This window comes from Hordeum vulgare, chromosome 2H, assembly GCF_904849725.1.
Source record: "Hordeum vulgare subsp. vulgare chromosome 2H, MorexV3_pseudomolecules_assembly, whole genome shotgun sequence".
Classification (NCBI taxonomy): domain Eukaryota; kingdom Viridiplantae; phylum Streptophyta; class Magnoliopsida; order Poales; family Poaceae; genus Hordeum; species Hordeum vulgare.
Window position 1 is genome coordinate 407,680,878 of NC_058519.1, and position 21,182 is coordinate 407,702,059.

Below are 21,182 nucleotides of genomic sequence, written 5' to 3' on the forward strand. Positions count from 1 at the left end.
GAAGCCACTAGTGAACACTACGGCCCCCGGGTCTATTCACAACTATCGTCTCCACTTTTACTTTTACTTTGCTTTGTTTACTTTTTTGCTTTCAGTTCTCACTTTGCAAACAATCTATAAGGGATTGACAACCCCTTCATAGCGTTGGGTGCAAGCTCTTTGTGTTTGTGCAGGTACTTGTGACTTGACGCGATCCTCCTACTGGATTGATACCTTGGTTCTCAAACTGAGGGAAATACTTACCGCCGCTGTGCTACATCACCCTTTCCTCTTCAAGGGAACACCAACGCAAGGCTCCAAGTCCGCGGGGGATTCCTTTGCATATTTGCGAAGGAAGTCCCTATAGGCGTAGCCCATAGCAGAAGGATTCCTCGCGCCGATGCCAGGGTAGGTCTTTTGTTGTCGTAGCAGTTATCAAGATCAACTCGTTCAATCTCCACATCCTTATCATTGCTAGGTTGAGCATCATCATGAACACCACTATCGATATTATCACTAGGCTCATGTTCATCACTAGATTGTGTTTCAGCATCAAAAACAGAGACATCGTTTGGATTCTCGGTTGTAACAGCAGCAGGTTTGCTAGCATGCAAGTTCTTATCATCTTTCTTTTTCTTCCTAGGATGACTAGGTGCCTCGGTGCTAACTCCTTGGGAATCTTGTTCAATTCTCTTAGGATGGCCCTCGGGATACAAAGGTTCCTGAGTCATTCTACCACCTCTAGTGACGACTCTAACAGAATTGTCATTCAACTCATTGAGCAAGTCATTTTGAGCCTTAATTACTTGTTCTACTTGAGTAGTGACCATAGAGGCATGTTTACTCAAAAGCTTAAGATCATTGACATTTCTATCCACACAAGCACTTAAATAACTAAGCATACGAGCATTCTGTTCCAATTTTCTGCTAACATAATCATTGAAACTTTGTTGTTTGGCAACAAAGTTATCAAATTCATCTAAGCATAAGCTAGCAGGTTTATCAAAAGGAATATCACTCTCATTGAATCTACGAAGAGAATTTACCTCTACTACGTATGTCGGGTTATCAAGACCATGGATCTCTTCGATAGGTGGTAGATTCTTGACATCTTCAGATTTAATGCCTTTCTCTTGCATAGATTTCTTGGCTTCTTGCATATCTTCAAGACTGAGGAATAGAATACCTCTTTTCTTCAGAGTTGGCTTCGGAGGTGGTTCGGGAATAGTCCAAGCATTCTCACTGCACAAGATATTATTCAATAGAATCTCAGCTTGTTCCACAGTTCGTTCCCTGAAAACACAACCAGCACAACTATCTAGGTGGTCCCTAGAAGCATCGGTTAGTCCATTATAAAAGATATAAACTATTTCATTCTTCTCAAGAGGGTGATCAGGCAAAGCATTCAGCAGCTGGACAAGCCTCCCCCAAGCTTGTGGGAGACTCTCTTCTTCAACTTGCACAAAGTTATATATATCCTGCAAGGCAGCTTGTTTCTTATGGGAAGGAAAATATTTCTCACAGAAGTAGTAGATCATATCATGGGGCCTACGCACACAACCAAGAGCAGGAGAAGTGAACCAAGTCTTAGCATCACCCTTTAGTGAGAAAGGAAACAACTTAAGGATATAGTAGTGGCGGATCTTTTCCTCACTCGTGAATAGGGTGGCTATACCGTGCAGCTTAGTAAGATGTGCTATGATGACCCACAAGTGTAGGGGATCTATCGTAGTCCTTTCGATAAGTAAGAGTGTCGAACCCAACGAGGAGCAGAAGGTTCTGACAAGTGGTTTTCAGCAAGGTAATCTCTGCAAGCACTGAAATTATCGGTAACAGATACTTGTGTGAAAATATGATTCGTAGCAAGTAGCAAGTAACAATAGTAACAAAGGTGCAGCAAATTGGCCCAATCCCTTTTGTAGCAAGGGACAAGCCTGGACAAACTCTTATAGGAGGTAAAGCGCTCCCGAGGACACATGGGAATTTCTATCAAGCTAGTTTTCATCATGTTCATATGATTCGCGTTCGCTACTTTGATAGATTGATATGTGGGTGGACCGGTGCTTGGGTGCTGCCCTTACATGGACAAACATCCCACTTATGATTAACCCCTCTTGCAAGCATCCGCAACTACAAAAGAAGAATTAAGACAAAGTCTAACCATAGCATTAAACTAGTGGATCCAAATCAGCCCCTTACGAAGCAACGCATAAACTAGGGTTTAAGCTTCTGTCACTCTAGAAACCCATCATCTACTTACTACTTCCCAATGCCTTCCTCTAGGCCCAAATAATGGTGAAATGTTATGTAGTCGACGTTCACATAACACCACTAGAGGAAAAACAACATACAACGCATCAAAATATCGAACGAATACCAAATTCACATGACTACTTATAGCAAGACTTATCCCATGTCCTCACGAACAAAAGTAACTACTCACAAAGCATAATCATGTTCATGACCAGAGAGGTATTGAATAGCATCAAGGATCTGAACATATAATCCTCCACCGAGTAATCCAACTAGCACCAACTACAAAGACTAATTAACACTACTAGCAACCTTACAAGTACCAATCGGAGTCGCAAGACGGAGATTGGTTACAAGAGATGAACTAGGGTGTGGAGATGAGATGGTGCTGATGAAGATGTTGATGGTGATGAATCCCCTCCGGTGATAGGAGTGTTGGTGATGACGATGGGGACGATTTCCCCTTCGGGAGGGAAGTTTCCCCGGCAGGACGACTGTGCCAGAGCTCTAGATTGGTTCTGCTCAAGTTCCGCCTCGCGGCGGCGGTGATTCCTCCTGAAAGCCTCCTCTTGATTTTTTCTAGAACGAAACCCTTCTTATAGCAAAAGAAGGGAGCCAGAGGGCCAGCAGGGAGCCCACAAGCCCCCTAGGCGCGGCCAGGGGGGGTAGGCCGCGCCTAGCAGGCTTGTGGCCTCCTGGTGGCTCCCCTCTGGTACTTCTTCGGCCCAGTATTTTTTATAAATTCCAAAATAATTCCTCGTTGATTTTCATGGCTTTTGGAGTTGCGCCAAATAGGTATCTCAAACTTGCTCCTTTTTCAGGCCAGAATTCCAGCTGTCGGCATTCTCCCTCTTCATGTGAACCTTGCAAAATAAAAGAGAAAAGGCATAAGTATTGTATCCTGAAGTGTAATAACAGCCCATAAAGCGATAAATATTAACATAAAAGCATGATGCAAAAAGGACGTATCAACTCCCCCAAGCTTAGACCTTGCTTGTCCTCAAGCGAAAGCCGAGATCAATAAATATGCCCACGTGTTTAGAGATAGAGGTGTCGACAAAACAAGAAACGGACATGCTGGCATCATGATCTTAATCGGAACAGCAATATCATCATATAATCTCTCATGCTAAAGTGATGATTCCTTCACAAAGTAAAGTAAGGATCAAGAAGCTTAATGAGAATTAACAACCGATAGCCTTTAGTCATTGAAGCAATTGCAATTTATCATAACATCGGAAAGAGTCAAATAAGAGCTTGTAAAGAAAATCCACATACTCAATCATCCTTTCGTCTTCTACAATTGCTACAACTCACATGGTACTCATGAGATCAAAGTTTCAGTTGGACACAGAGAAAGATAGGGGCTTATAGTTTTGCCTCCCAACTACTTACCTCACGGGTAATGTCAACAATAATAATCCATGAATACTTACTTCCGAGTTGACATATGAATATAGATCTTTCCCTAGCATATGATGTTAGCCAAGATAAAGGCGAAATAAGGAATTGGTGTAGATCACCATGACTCTTTCAAGGGCAAAGAGTAAAGGTACAAGATAGGCCCTTCGTAGAGGGAAGTAGAGGTTGTCATGTGCTTTTGAGGTTTGGATGTGTGTCCTCTTAGTATGAAGGAACGCCACTTTATATTGCCTCCTGTGATAAAGAACTTTATTATGCAGTCTGTCGCTTTTATGTCTTCCTCATCACAGGTTCGTACAAAGCTTATTTTCCACACACTAATAGATCATACATATTTAGGGAGCAATTTTTATTACTTGCACCGATGACAACTTACTTGAGGGATCTTATTCAATCCATAGGTAGGTATGGTGGACTCTCATGGCAAAACTGGGTTGAAGGTTTAAGGATGCACAAGTAGTATCTCTACTTAGTGCGGAAGTTTTGGCTGATATGAGGTGGAAGCAAGCGTCACATGCTAAGGGATCTCTAATCATATAACATTGTTCTGAACCAAGAAAACATAATTCATTATGTTGTCTTCCTTGTCCAACGTCTACTTCTAAGCATGTAATAGTTTAGTGAGTGTTCACAATCATAGATGGTGCGCAAGATGATATATTTATATGTGAACCTCTCTTTCTTTATCACCTCCTATTAATTGCAACAATGACCAAGGTCTACGTTTGTCCACCCTCAACAAGTTTCAATCAACATTCTTTTTATATGTGAAGTCATCACTTCCCATAAGATCATTACATGATCTTTCATGCTTTTGTTGTTTTATCATTCTTTTGATCATGGCATGAAGCAAGGCCCTTAACTAAAACACTCTTTATTATATGACTCACGAACTCGAATACATCGGGGGTGACACAAAACAAAACTCAAGCCTAAAACACTAAGTACTTTAATCTACTAGAGAAAGATAAAACCAAAAAGGTAAAGGGAAAAGATGTGATGGTGATACGATACCGGGGCAACTCCCCAAGCTTGGCACAAGCCAAGGGGATTGCCCATACCCGTGCTTACTTGTCTTCCTTTGGACGTGATAGTGGTGGTGTTAATGCAACCTGGGTTTGATCCTCCATCCTCCAAGGCATAGGTGCTCCATCATGGAAAGATGACCGAGTCTCTGGAATCCTCAAATTTGCAACCAACCGTATTGATTTAAATCTATACTCATACTCATAGTTTTGGTTGTCCAGGTCATAGATCTGGGCTTGGAGGTGATCAATTCTGTCATAGAGCCTGGAGAGGTGCTTCCTGATGTCATTGACATCGATCTTGTGCTTGTTGGTGAACTCCGTGATCATCATCTGGTTGGCGTTGAGTCCACGCTCCACCATCCCTTGGCACTTGAAGACTTGGTGCTCCATTGCCTCGAGCCTTGCCTCCATGCTTCCGGTCTTCTTGGGGCCCTCAACATCACGGATGTGTAGCACCCCCTCACGCATCTAGATAGATTGAGGGTGTTGCAGCACTCCCGCGAGGTAGGGATTGATGACCTTCTCGAAGATCTTGTCCTTCGAAGCTTTTGGGGACGTCATAGCGATCTAGATCTACAGCAGAAACAAGCTCGAAACGAAAACAGAGGAAAATTGTGTGATACGAGGGTCAGGCCTTTCGGGAGAATATATAATGATTTTTATTCGACCAGAACGAGTACTCCGCAGGAAAATGGAGTCCGGGAGGCACACGAGGTGCCCACAAGCCCCCTAGGTGCGTCCAGTGGGTAGGCCGAGCCTAGCAGGCTTGTCGCCTCCTCGTGCGCTTTCCGGACTACTTTAAATTTTTCTATTTTTCTAAAAATTCCAAAACGGAGAAAAATTCCTACTGGAAAAGTTTTGGAGTCGGTTTACTTATTGAATCACATACCTCTTCATTTTCGGATTCTGAAACAGGCTGATAAATATCCCTTATGTACTCCTCCGGATTTATTGTATTGATAATATTGCTTTCAACATTTATGGGAGTACCTGAGATATAATGCTTGATTCTTTGTCATTCACCACTCTCGGAAAATTACCTTCCGTGTTGTTGATCTTGATGGCATCGGAACGATATACTTCCTCAACAATGTAAGGACCTTCCCACTTGGAGAGAAGCTTGCCTGCAAAAAATCTTAAACGAGAATTGTATATCAAGACATAATCACCTACATTGAACTCACGTTTTTGTATCCTTTTATCATGCCACCTCTTAACCTTTTCTTTGAACAACTTGGCATTTTCATATGCCTCAGCTCTCCATTCATCAAGTGAGCTAATATCAAATAACCTCTTCTCACCAGCAAGTTTGAAATCAAAGTTGAGCTCTTTGATTGCCCAATAAGCATTATGCTCTTGCTCAAGAGGTAAATGACATGCTTTGCCGTAAACCATTTTGTACGAAGACATGCCCATGGGATTCTTATAGGCAGCTCTATAAGCCCAGAGTGCATCATCAACCTTCTTAGACCAATTCTTTCTAGACCTATTGACAGTCTTTTGCAGAATATGTTTAATCTCTCTATTGCTTAGCTCTACTTGACCATTGGACTGAGGATGATAAGGAGATGAAACTCTATGGTTGACATCATACTTAGCAAGCGTTTTACGGAAATCACCATGAATGAAATGTGAACCACCATCAGTCATTGGATATCTAGGGACTCCAAATCTAGGGAAAATAACTTCTTTAAGCATCCTGATAGAGATGTTGTGATCAGCACTACTAGTTGGGATAACTTCTACCCACTTAGTAACGTAATCATCAGCAACTAGGATATGAGTATACCCGTTGGATTTTGGAAAAGGTCCCATATAATCAAAACCCCAAACATCAAATGGTTCAATGACAAGTGAATAATTCATAGGCATTTCCTGACGTTTACTGATATTACCTATTCTTTGAAATTTTTCACAAGACAAGACAAACTTACGGGCATCCTTGAAGAGAGTGGGCCAATAGAAACCTCATTGCAATACCTTGTGTGCAGTTCTATCTCCCGCATGGTGTCCTCTGTAAGCCTCGGAGTGACACTTCTGTAGGATCTGTCCCTATTCATGTTCAGGTACACAACGTCTAATGACACCATATACTCCTTCCTTATAAAGGTGAGGATCATCCCAAAAGTAATGTCTCAAATCAAAGAAGAATTTCTTCTTTTGCTGGTATGTGAAACTAGGTGGTATATATTTGGCAACGATATAGTTTGCATAATCACCATACCACGGTGTACTATGTGAAGCATTGATGACATTCAATTTCTCATCAGGAAAGCTATCATCAATAGGTTGTGGGTCATCAAGAACATTCTCCAACCTAGACAAGTTATCTCCTACGGGGTTCTCAGCACCCTTCCTATCAAAAACATGCAAATCAAATTCCTGTAGCAAGAGAACCCATCTGATAAGTCTAGGTTTAGCATCTTTCTTCTCCATGAGGTACTTAATAGCAGCGTGATCAGTGTGAATAGTGACTTTGGAATCAACTATGTAAGATCTGAACTTTTCACATGCAAACACGACTGCTAAAAATTCCTTTTCAGTAGTACCAAAGTTTCTTTGGGCACTGTCTAGAGTTTTACTAGCATAATGAATAACATTCAACTTCTTATCGACTATTTGTCCTAGGACAGCACCCACAGCATAATCACTAGCATCACACATGATTTCAAAAGGTAAGTTCCAATAGGTGGTTGAACAATAGGCGCAATTATCAAAGCCTTCTTAAGTATTTCGAAGGCTTCCTCACAATCATCGTCAAAAACAAAAGGAATATCCTTTTGCAAGAGATTGGTAAGAGGCCTAGAAATCTTAGAGAAGTCTTTAATGAACCTTCTATAGAAACCAGCATGACCAAGGAAACTTCTTATACCTTTGATATCTGTGGGGCATGGCCTTTTCTTGATCGTATCAACCTTAGCCTTATCGACTTCAATACCTCTTTCAGAAATTTTAAGTCCTAAGACGATGCCTTCGCTAACCATAAAGTGGCACTTCTCCCAATTCAAAACAAGGTTGGTATCTTTACATCTCTGCAAGACTCGATCAAGGTTGCTGAGGAAATCATCAAAAGAAGACCCGTAAATGGAGAAGTCATCCATGAAAACCTCAACAATCTTTTCACAAAAGTCAGAGAATATAGCCATCATACATCTTTGAAAGGTAGCAGGTGCATTACATAAGCCAAAAGGCATACGTCTGTAAGCAAAGGTACCGAAAGGGCAGGTGAAAGTGGTTTTCTCCTGATTAGATTGTTCAACTGGTATTTGGGAGAAACCATAATAACCATCTAGAAAGCAGAAGTGCGTGTGTTTAGACAGTCTTTCTAGCATTTGGTCGATAAAAGGCAAAGGGTAATGATCTTTCCTAGTGGCTTTATTCAATTTCCTAAAATCAATCACCATCCTATAGCCAGTAATAATCCTTTGTGGGATCAATTCATCTTTATCATTAGGGACAATGGTAATACCTCCCTTCTTAGGGACGCAATGCACCGGACTCACCCAATCACTATGAGCAACAGGATAGATAATACCTGCTTCTAGGAGCTTTAGTATTTCTTCTCTTACTACCTCTTTCATCTTTGGATTAAATCTCCGTTGATGATCGGCAACTGGTTTGGAATGAGGATCAGTTTTAATCTTGTGCTGGCATAGAGTGGGACTAATGCCCTTAAGATCATCAAGAGTATATCCAATAGCAGCATGGTGCTTCCTCAGAGTTTTTAGTAACTTCTTTTCTTCATGTTCTGAGAGGCTAGCCCCAATAATAACTGGATATATCTCTTTTTCATCAAGATAAGCATACTTAAGAGTATCAGGCAATTGTTTAAGCTCGAACACAGGATCACCCTTTGGTGGGGGTGGATCTCCAAGCAGTTCAACAGGCAAATTTTTCTTAAGGATAGGATGTTGTTCAAAGATAACTCTATCTATCTCATTCCTTTCACCATATGCATATCATTTTCATGCTCGAGCAAATATTGATCTAAAGGATCAGTAGGAGGCACAACAATAGAAGCTAGAGCAATAATTCCATCCTAACTAGACAACTCTTTTTCATGAGGTTCTCTACCAAACTTGGAGAAATTGAACTCATGTGACACACCTTCAAAGCCAACAGTGACAATTTGCTTCTCACAGTCAATATGAGCATTGACAGTATTGAGAAAAGCTCTGCCAATTATGATGGGACAAAAGCTATCTTGTGTGGTAGCAAGAACGAGAAAATCAGCAGGGTACTTAGTTTTACCACACAAGACTTCAACATCTCTAACAATTCCCAAAGGGCAGATAGTATCTCTATTGGCAAGCTGAATAGTGACATCAATAGGTTCCATATCGATAGGTGCAATCTCGTCTTTGATTTAATCATATATAGAATGAGGTATTGCACTAACACCAGCACCCACGTCACATAAACCATGATAACAATGATCTCCTATCTTAACATAAACAACAGGCGTGCCAACAACAGGCCTATGTTTGTCTCGAGCATGAGGTTTAGCAATTCTAGCACCATCTTCACAGAGGTGAATATCATGGCCATCAACATTGTCGGACAGGAGATCTTTGATAATAGCAATGCTAGGTTCAACTCTAATTTTCTCAGGGGTGTAGGTGCTCTAATGTAGCCTCTACGTATCATAGTTGAAACTTTAGAATGATCCTTTATCCTAACAGGGAAAGGTGGTTTCTCAATGTAAGCACTGGGAACAATAGGATCATTATAAGAATGACTTTCTCTTCAACTGGATTGGGTTTAACTACATTGACTTCCAAGGGAGGTGATATTTAAATCACTTCTCTTTAGGGAGATCAATATGAGAAGAAAATGATTCACACAATGAAGCTACTATCTCAGAGTCAAGTCCATACTTAGCGCTAAAATCACAAAAAGTATTTGTTTCGACAAAGGATTTAACGCAATCAAACTTGAGATTCATACCTGACACCTTACCTTCTTCAAACTCCCAATCTTCAAAGTTGCGTTTAATTCTTTCCAATAAATTCCATTTGAAGTCAATATCTCTCTTCATAAAAGAATCGGTACAAGAAGTGTCAAGCATGGTGCGATTATCATGAGAAAGCCGAGCATAAAAGTTTTGAATGATAATTTCTCTCGAGAGCTCATGGTTGGGGCATGAATATAACATTGATTTAAGCCTCCCCCAAGCTTGAGCGATGCTTTCTCTGTCATGAGGCCAAAAATTATAAATATAATTCTGATCACGATGTACCAAATGCATAGGATAAAACCTTTGATGAAATTCCAATTTCAATCGGTTGTAGTTCCATGATCCAGTATGATCACATAGCCTATACCATGTCAATGCTTTATCCCTCAAAGATAAGGGAAAGACCTTCTTCTTGACCTCATCCTCGGGCACACCTGCAAGCTTAAATAAACCACAAACTTCATCTATATAGATTATATGCAAGTCGGGATGTGATGTTCCATCTCCTGTAAAAGGATTAGCCAGCAGTTTCTCAAGCATACCCGAAGGAAATTCATAAAAAATACTTTCAGTAGGTGCAATAGGTTGAGCAGCAACTCTTTGTGCTTCCGTTCAAGGTGAAGATACCCCGAACAAGCTCCTCAAAGGATTAGTTTCCATAGTGACAAGTGACAATAAATTTCAGCACACTATATAAATGTTTCCTTACCAAATTCCACTTACCAAAGGCGCTTCACTCCCCGGCAACGGCGCTAGAAAAGAGTCTTGATGACCCACAAGTGTAGGGGATCTATAATAGTCCTTTCGATAAGTAAGAGTGTCGAACCCAACGAGGAGCAGAAGGATCTGACAAGTGGTTTTCAGCAAGGTAATCTCTGCAAGCGCTGAAATTATCGGTAACGGATAGTTGTGTGAAAAGATGATTCGTAGCAAGTAGCAAGTAACAACAGTAACAAAGGTGCAGCAAAGTGGCCCAATCCCTTTTGTAGCAAGGGACAAGCCTGGACAAACTCTTATAGGAGGTAAAGCGCTTCCTAGGACACATGGGAATTTCTGTCAAGCTAGTTTTCATCATGTTCATATGATTCGTGTTCGCTACTTTGATAGTTTGATATGTGGGTGGACCGGTGCTTGGGTGCTTCCCTTACTTGGACAAACATCCCACTTATGATTAACCCCTCTCGCAAGCATCCGTAACTACGAAAGAAGAATTAAGACAAAGTCTAAACATAGCATTAAACTAGTGGATCCAAATCAGCCCCTTACGAAGCAACACATAAACTAGGGTTTAAGCTGCTGTCACTCTAGCAACGCATCATCTACTTACTACTTCCCAATGCCTTCCTCTAGGCCCAAATAATGGTGAAGTGTTATGTAGTCGACGTTCAGATAACACCACTAGAGGAAAAAAACATACAACGCATCAAAATATTGAACGAATACCAAATTCACATGACTACTTATAGCAAGACTTATCCCATGTCCTCAGGAACAAAAGTAACTACTCACAAAGCATAATCATGTTCATGACCAGAGAGGTATTGAATAGCATCAAGCATCTGAACATATAATCTTCCACCGAGTAATCCAACTAGCATCAACTACAAAGAGTAATTAACACTACTAGCAAACTTACAAGTACCAATCGGAGTCGCGAGACGGAGATTGGTTACAAGAGATGAACTAGGGTTTTGAGATGATATGGTGCTGATGAAGATGTTGATGGTGATGAATCCCCTTCGATGAGAGGAGTGTTTATGATGACGATGGCGACGATTTCCCCCTCTGGGAGGGAAGTTTCCCCGGCAGGACGACCCTGCCGGAGCTCGAGATTGGTTCTGCTCATGTTTTTCCTCGTGGCGGCGACGATTCCTCCCGTAAGCCTCCTCTTGATTTTTTTCTGGAACGAAACCCTTCTTATAGAAAAAGCTGGGAGCCAAAGGGCCAGAAGGGAGCCCACAAGCCCCCTAGGCGCGGCCAGGGGGGTAGGCCGCGCCTAGCAGGCTTGTGGCCTCCTGGTGGCTCCCCTCTGGTACTTCTTCAGCCCAGTATTTTTTATAAATTCCAAAATAATTCCTCGTCGGTTTTCACGGCTTTTGGAGTTGCACGGAATAGGTATCTCCAACTTGCTCCTTTTTCATGCCAGAATTCCAGCTGCCGGCATTCTCCCTCTTCATGTAAACCTTGCAAAATAAAAGAGAAAAGGCATAAGTATTGTACCGTGAAGTGTAATAACATCCCATAAAGCGATAAATATCAACATGAAAGCATGATGCAAAATCACGTATCATGTTACAACCGTTTCACACTCATAACCATGAAAAGGATCAGATTCGACCAAAGTGATTAACTCATGATCGACAGATAATTCATAATCCTTATCGGTTACAAAGATAGGGGAAGTAGCAAACTTAGGGTCATATTTCATCCTAGCGTTCAGAGATTTTTCTTTCCACTTGCGCAGTAATTTCTCAAGATCATAGCTATCCTTACAAGCAACAAAGTCCTCAGCTACCTCTCCCTCCATAACATAACCCTCAGGTATATCAGGCAATTCATATCTAGGAGAGCTAGTTCTAACAGGTGAAATAGCAGGTTCTATTTCAATAATCTCAGCAATTTCAGAAGTATCATCACATTCAGCAGCAAGTCTAGCAATTTGTGCATCAAGAAATGCACCCAGTGGCAAAGCAGTATCAAGCAAAGCATCATCATAAGCATCATGAATAGCAGAAGTAGCATCATCAAGCACATGCGACATATCAGAATTTCTAGCACGTCGTGGTGTCGCAAACTTACTCATAACTGAAGGTGAATCAAGTGCAGAGCTAGATGGCAGTTCCTTACCTGTCCTCGTAGTTGAGGGCAAGACTTTAGTTTTTGGGTCTCTCGGATTCCTCATAGTGATCAACAGACGTAAATCCCAAGTGACTCATAGAATAGTGCTAGGCCTCCCCGGCAACAGCGCCAGAAAATAGTTTTGATAACCCACAAGTATAGGGGATCGCAACAGTTTTCGAGGGTAGAATATTCAACCCAAATTTGTTGATTCAACACAAGGGGAAGCAAAAGAATATTCTCGAGTATTAGCAGTTGAGTTGTCAATTCAACCATAACTGAAAGACTTAGTATCTGCAGCAAAGTTTCAGTAGCAAAGTAGTGTGATAGTAACAATAGAAATGGTAACAATAGCAGTAGCGACAGCAGTAGCGGTAACAGTAGCAGAAGTGACAGCGGTAGCGGCAAAGTAACGTAAGAAGGGCCAGTAGGAAAAACTCGTAGGCATTGGATCAGTGATGGATAATTATGTCGGATGACATTCATCATGTATCAGTTATAACATGGGGTGATTTGTAACTAGCTCCACTTCGTCAATGTAATGTAGGCATGTATTCCGTATATAGTCATACGTGCTTATGGAAAAGAACTTGCATGACATCTATTGTCCATACCTCCCGTGGAAGCGGGGTCCTAATGGAAACTACGGGATATTAAGGTTCTCCTTTTAATAGAGAACCGGAACAAAGCATTAGCACTTAGTAAATACATGAACTCCTCATATGGTCATCTCCGGGAGTGGTTGCCGGGTCATAACACATAGTAGGTGACTACAACTTGCAAGATAGGATCAAGAACACACATATATTGATGAAAACATAATAGGTTCAGATCTGAAATCATGGCACTCGAGCCCTAGTGACAAGCATTAAGCATAGCAAAGTAGTAGCAACATCAATCTCACAACATAGTGGATACTAGGGATCAATCCCCAACAAAACTAACTCAATTACATGATAGATCTCATCCAACCCATCACCGTCCAGCAAGCCTACGATGAGATTACTCACGAACGATGAAGAGCATCATGGAATTGGCGATGAAGGATGGTTGGTGATGACGAAGGCGTCGATTCCCCCTCTCCGGAGCCCAGAACAGACTCCAGATCTGCCCTCCAAAGGAAGAACAGGTGGTGGCGGCGCCTCCGTATGGTAAAACGCGATGAACTATTCTCCTTGATTTTTTTCCGGGCGAAAGAGACTAAATAGAGCTAGAGTTGGAGGCGGCGGAGCACCGAGGGCCTCACAAGCATGCCAGGCGCGGCTAGGAGGGCCCGCACCTCCTGGGCTTGTGGGCTCCTCGCTCCACATCTCCGGTTGATTCTTGCGCCATCATTTTTTATATATTCCACAAAAAATCCTCGTAAATTTCCAGGTCATTCCGAGAACTTTTATTTCTGTGCAAAAACAACACCATGGCAATTCTGGTGAAAACAGCGTTAGTCTGGGTTAGTTCCATTCAAATCATGCAAATTAGAGCCCAAAACAAGGGCAAAAGAGTTTGGAAAAGTAGATACGATGGAGATGTATCATAGCATCATTTGCCTTCCACCCTCTCAAGAACTTCCTGAAGCCCTGAGACACTTGTTGCCAATAGTCTGGAATGGAACATTTGCAAGAGTTCTTGTAGGCCATTTATGTAACAGTGTATCTCTAAACCCTTCTTGCAGATGGTTCAAAATGGAACTTAGTGGCAGCCCCTATCTTCCCCATTTTCTAGAAGTAAAGGACAATGATCTGACCCAGCTTGCAAGAGAGATAGTAAAACTCGGGAAATAAATCCTCAATAGTTGAAGAAACCAGAACTCTATCCAAAACTTCTCTCACTAGCCTTCCTTGTTTGTTAGTCAAGGACATCAACCCTTCTCTGTTCTTGTAGTTCAGTTTTAGAGCTTCGTACTTGTGGCCATCAGTCATCCAGACTAAAGAATCATCATAGAAATGAACAGTTGCATAGAATTGCATGATCAGCTCGTCATTCCATGGAGTCATCTCTTTGCCAACAAACTTTTCAATGTCCACTAACCTGAAGTTCTCTTGGAAATGGGAAAATAAATTCTCATTTCCTTTGATATATGCCAATCGACATACCTCATATCACTGACAGCGGGACTCTTGTCAAATAAGAGAGTCTCATAAAAGTCTTGTTGTTCCTTGGTGTCAAACCTTGGATCAACAGTAGTTCTTCTTCTGACAACACATGGATCATTAGCTCTCCACTTTCTTAGTCCGGCATGCTTCCTCTTCTCAATATCTTCTGTTATTGGATGAGCAGCATTGTGAATTGGAAGGGTTGGTCTGAGCTTCCTGAGAATTGGTACATTCTCATCTTCTTCCTCCTTTGCAGCATAGGCACTGGATGCATGACCTTTGCTCTTGGCAGCTATAGGTATGTCCTTGGTAGTCCTTCTAGAAGCTACAGCCTTCTTTGCTTTGGCAGGAGGCTTAGGAGAAGATTTCGTGGCATCAACCATCAGCTTCTTCTTCTTGGGACGAACTGGGATCTCCTCGGGAGCTTCTTCCTCAACATATTCTGGGTCTTCATACATTGAAGTCTTTCTGCCAACGAGATGGACAGTTCTCTTCATGGGCCTCTTCACACTAGCTTTCTTGGCAGGTACATCCCTGGAAAGTGTTGTGCTCTTCCTGGCATATTAAGGTGCTCTCAGACCAGTAGGGGTAGCAGTTACTTTCCTAACAGTCTTCCTTGGAGCCTTTGAAGGAGCTGAAGTTTCCTCTAGCATAAAGTCCGAGTCCTCTACATCAGAAACCAGCTTCTTCCTTTGCCTGGTGGCTGCCTTGGGCAAACCATGAGAGCTGGGAGAACTTGGGTCTGAAGCAGGCTTCTCTAGACTAGTGCCTGAGTCCATCTCTACGCTCTGCTCTCTAAAGTCATTCTGACTATCTTCTGAACCTGACATACTGACACAAACGCTCGGCAGCAAACAGCACAACCTGTGAAGTGGATATAGGAAAGACAGAATGGGTGAGCATCACAAAATTCAGATATTTTTGAAAATTTGAAGTCTGTAACGTAGGGTATGATCTTCTACACGATGTAGATTGGTGGCACCCGAGTTGGCATTTTCGGAGTCACCGAGAGAGCTTACACGCTTAACAAAAACTTGGCAGTCATTTTCGGTTGCACCGAAAAGAGCTGCTCGGTCTCACCAAGTTGCTTCTTAGGAACCCTAAAACAAGAATCAGTAGAATGGATTTTACAAACTCGGTCTCACCGACTTGCATACTGCGGCAGATCAGATCCAAAATTTCCTACCTCTACTAATCTAAGGATTCATCTGGTGGACAGGAGATTTGCACACGGTGGTATGAAGAATAAAGATTCCAATGCGTGAGAAACGGATGGGGAAGTGCAAAGGAGATTGAACCGTACCCTAGCTCGGTGGCGGTTCGGCTACGACGACGATGGCGGAGTAGATTGCATCGACGGCGACGAATCCCAGAGGTGACGGTTCTCAGGGAGAGAAAGGCGATGACCTGGGGTCTTGGGGCAGTGAGGGTTTGGCGAATGAACCATTTTGACGAAGTGAAATCAAAGGATTCGGTCCGCGAATATATATACCCGTGCGCTGTCAGTGTCACCGAGATGGCAAAATCGGTGTCACCGAGTTCCTCAACTGTTAGTACACAAGCAAACTCGGTGTAACCGAGTTGGCAATTTCGGTGGTGCCAAGATAGGAAAATCTGATCAACTTAAAAAATTGGTGGCGCCGAGTTTGTGGAGTTGGTCACACCGAGTTTTTCAAAGAGGTTTTGGAAGGCAGCCTTTAACGATACAGAACTCCGAGTGCACCTTCACACAGAGGGACTGACAAGTGCTTGTTCAAGTTTTGTGATGAAGCATGAATAGAACTTGAGATGAGATAGCATAGATAGCTAGAGAAGGGTCCTACGCATTCTTGTCCATCCAATTGGCAAAAGATAAATCAAAAGCCAAATAACAACAACTGGATGTCCTCGAATGATCAAACACATGCTGACCAACATGCTCACACAATAAGAATGATGAATAAAACATGGTGAACATGCACCAACATCCTAGCAGCTATCAAGCACTTGGGCGATGACAAAGTCATCTATATATAAGTATATTGACATAGGAGCCAAGTAAGAATACTTGATCATAGGTCATACTCATCGTTAAGCACAAGTGGGGTTACCACTTTTACATACGCATTAATGTGTTGATATCCTTAGGAGATGCTTATACTCAAGTCTTAGAGTAAAGCTCCCCCTTGATATGATATCCCCACTAATAGGGATCAACTAACCTTGGGTTTTGTCATAGCAGACTTCAAGTAGGTGAAGTAGCGGTGGATGCTCAATGTTGATGAAGATCATCTTGAGTTGGGAGCAATCCTTGTTGTTTTCGTACTCCTTTCACCTACATGGGTTAGTTCCAAAGCAAAAGGAACGTATGCAAGAATATCTATGGACATGGACTGAAGAACACATGGGATAATGTCCAAAGATGCATTAATTACCTTGTTCCTTGCTAACCTTCGAGGGAATGTGTGACTCCTTGAACGAATGCATATGGTTGAGGTTGATTGCATGTAGTTCTTGCCAAAATAAATAAGAGTGAATTTCATTGGCAGAGTCACCCATCAAGAACTTCTAGTTCTCCCTCTTGGGAATCCACACCAAATGATGGGAATCCTTGGAGTTGTGGTAGCACTTGTTGAGGTAGAGCTAATAGTATCCTTGGGAATCCACTTGACCTTGGCTTGGGGTTCTTCTTCAAATAGGTCAATGTCATCTTGAAGCTTTCCCTTGCCTTTGTGGTCCTGTGGTAGAAGGCCATCTTGTGATCTTGTCCCTTCGGAAGGAGTGGAATCACACTTCTCTTCTTGGGGAACAAACTTGGGAGTGGGATATGGACCTTCTTGTTGGGGAACGTCGCATGGGAAACAAAGATTTTCCTACGCACACGAAGACCTATCATGGTGATGTCCATCTACGAGAGGGGATGTTTGATCTACGTACCCTTGTAGACCGTACAGCAGAAGCGTTAGTGAACGCGGTTGATGTAGTGGAACGTCCTCACGTCCCTCGATCCGCCCTGCGAACCGTCCCGCGATCAGTCCCACGATCTAGTGCGGAACGGACGGCACCTCCGAGTTCAGCACACGTACAGCTCGACGATGATCTCGGCCTTCTTGATCCAGCAAGAGAGACGGAGAGGTAGAAGAGTTCTCCGGCAGCGTGACGGCGCTCCGGAGGTTGGTGATGATCTCGTCTCAGCAAGGCTCCGCCCGAGCTCCGCAGAAACGCGATCTAGAGGTAAAACCGTGGAGATATGTGGTCGGGCTGCCGTGGCAAAGTTGTCTCAAATCAGCCCTAAAACCTCCGTATATATAGGGGGAAGAGGGGGAGCCTTGCCTTGGGGCTCAAGAGGCCCCAAGGGGGTCGGCCGAGCCAAGGGGGGAAGGTCTCCCCTTCCAAACCGAATCCAACTTGGTTTGGAAGGTGGAGTCCTTCTTCCCTTTCCCACCTCCTCCTTTTTTTTCTCTTTGATTTTCTTCCTATGGCGCATAGGGCTTTCTTGGGCTGTCCCACCAGCCCACTAAGGGCTGGTGCGCCACCCCCAAGGCCTATGGGCTTCCCCGGGGTGGGTTGCCCCCCCCCCCGGTGAACACCCGGAACCCATTCGTCATTCCCGGTACATTCCCGGTAACTCCGAAAACCTTCTGGTAATCAAATGAGGTCATCCTATATATCAATCTTCGTTTCTGGACCATTCCGGAAACCCTCGTGACGTCCGTGATCTCATCCGGGACTCCGAACAACATTCGGTAACCAACCATATAACTCAAATACGCATATAACAACGTCAAACCTTCAGTGTGCAGACCCTGCGGGTTCGAGAACTATGTAGACATGACCCGAGCGACTCCTCGGTCAATATCCAATAGCGGGACCTGGATGCCCATATTTGATCCTACATATTCTACGAAGATCTTATCGTTTGAACCTCAGTGCCAAGGATTCATATAATCCCGTATGTCATTCCCTTTGTCCTTCGGTATGTTACTTGCCCGAGATTCGATCGTCAGTATCCGCATACCTATTTCAATCTCGTTTACCGGCAAGTCTCTTTACTCGTTCTGTAATACAAGATCCCGCAACTTACACTAAGTTACATTGCTTGCAAGGCTTGTGTGTGATGTTGTATTACCGAGTGGGCCCCGAGATACCTCTCCGTCACACAGAGTGACAAATCCCAGTCTCGATCCATACTAACTCAACTAACACCTTCGAAGATACCTGTAGAGCATCTTTATAGTCACCCAGTTACGTTGCCACGTTTGATACACACAAAGCATTCCTCCGGTGTCAGTGAGTTATATGATCTCATGGTCATAGGAACAAATACTTGACACGCAGAAAACAGTAGCAACAAAATGACACGATCAACATGCTACGTCTATTAGTTTGGGTCTAGTCCATCACATGATTCTCCTAATGATGTGATCCCGTTATCAAGTAAAAACACTTGCCTATGGCCAGGAAACCTTGGCCATCTTTGATCAACGAGCTAGTCAACTAGAGGCTTACTAGGGACAGTGTTTTGTCTATGTATCCACACAAGTATTGTGTTTCCAATCAATACAATTATAGTATGGATAATAAACGATTATCATGAACAAAGAAATATAATAATAACTAATTTATTATTGCCTCTAGGGCATATTTCCAACAGTCTCCCACTTGCACTAGAGTCAATAATCTAGTTCACATCACCATGTGATTCCAACGAATCCAACACCCATATAGTTATGGGGTCTGATCACGTCTGGCTCATGAGAGAGGTTTTAGTCGACGGTTCTGAAACTTTCAGATTCGTGTGTTCTTTACAAATCTTTATGTCATCTTATAGATGCTGCTACTATGTGCTATTCGGAAATACTCCAAATATCTACTCTACTATACGAATCCGTTTCACTACTCATAGTTATTCGGATTAGTGTCAAAGCTTGCATCGACGTAACCCTTTACGACGAACTCTTTAACCACATCCATAATCGAGAAAAATTCCTTAGTCCATCAGTTACTAAGGATAAATTTTGACCGCTGCTAATGATTCAATCATGGATCACTCTCTGTACCTCTCAACAGACTTTGAGTCAAGGCACACATTAGGTGCGGTACCCAGCATGGCATACTTTAGAGTCTACGGCTAAGGCATAGAAGATGACCTTCGTCTATTCTCTTTATTCTGCCGTGGTCGAGTTTTGAGTCTTACTCAAATTCACACCTTACAACGCAACCAAGAACTCCTTCTTTGCTGATCAATTTTGAACTCCTTCAAAAAACTTGTCAAGGCATGCATCTTGTTGAAACTTCCATTAAGCGCTTTCGATCTATCTCCATAGATCTTTGATGCTCAACGTTCAAGTATCTCAATCCAGGTATTCCTTTGAAAACTCCTTTCAAACAACCTTGTATGCTTTATAGAAATTCTACATTACTTCTGATCCACAATATGTCAACCATGTATACTTATCAGAAATTCTATAGTGCTCCCACTCACTTCTTTGGAAATACAAGTTTCTCACAAACTTTGTACAAACCCAAAAATTTTGATCATCTCATCAAAGTGTATATTCCAACTCCGAGATGCTTGCACCAGTCCATTGAAGGATCACTGGAGCTTGCATACTTGCTAGTATCTTTAGGATCGACAAGACCTCCTGGTTGTATCACATACAATGTTTGCTCGAGGAAACCGTCGAGGAAACAATGTTTTGACATCCTACGTGCAATATTTCATAAATAATGCAGCAACTACTAACATAATTCTAACAGACTTTTAGCATCGCTACGAGTGAGAAAGTCTCATCATAGTCAACTGTTTGATCTTGTTGGAAACATCTTTGCGACAAGTCGAGCTTTTCTTAATAGTGACTTATCACCATCATCGTCTGTCTTCCTTTTAAAGATCCATCTTTACTCAATAGTCCTATGACCATCTAGTAGTTCTTCCAAAGTCTACACTTTGTTTTCATACATGGATCCTCTCTCGGATTTCATGGCCTCCAGCCATTTGTCGGAATCCGGGCCCACCATTGCTTTCTCCATAACTCGTAGGTTCACTGTTGCTCAACAACATGACCTCCAAGAGAGGGTTACCGTACCACTCTGTAGTAGTACGCGACCTTGTCAACCTACGAGGCTTGTAGTAACTCGATCCGATGCTCGATGATCACCATCATAAGTTTTCACTTCAATTGGTGTAGGCGCCACACAAACAACTTCATGCGCCCTGCTACACACTGGTCGAAGTGATGGTTCAATAACCTCATCAAGTTCTACCACCCTCCCACTCAATTCTTTCGAGAGAAACCTTTCCTCGAGAAAGGATCTGTTTCTAGAAACAAACACTTTGCTTTCGGATCTGAGATAGGAGATGGACCCAACTGTTTTGGATATCCTATGAAGATGCATTTATCCGCTTTGGGTTCGAGCTTATCAGACTGAAACTTTTTCACATTAGTGTCGAAACCCCAAACTTTCAAGAAATGACAGTTTAGATTTCTCTAAACCTCAGTCTATACTGTGTCATCTCAACGGAAATACGTGGTGCCCTATTTAAAGTGAATGCGGTTGTCTCTAATGCTTAACCCATAAACGATAGTGGTAATTCGATAAGAGACATCATAGCATGCACCATACCAAATAGTG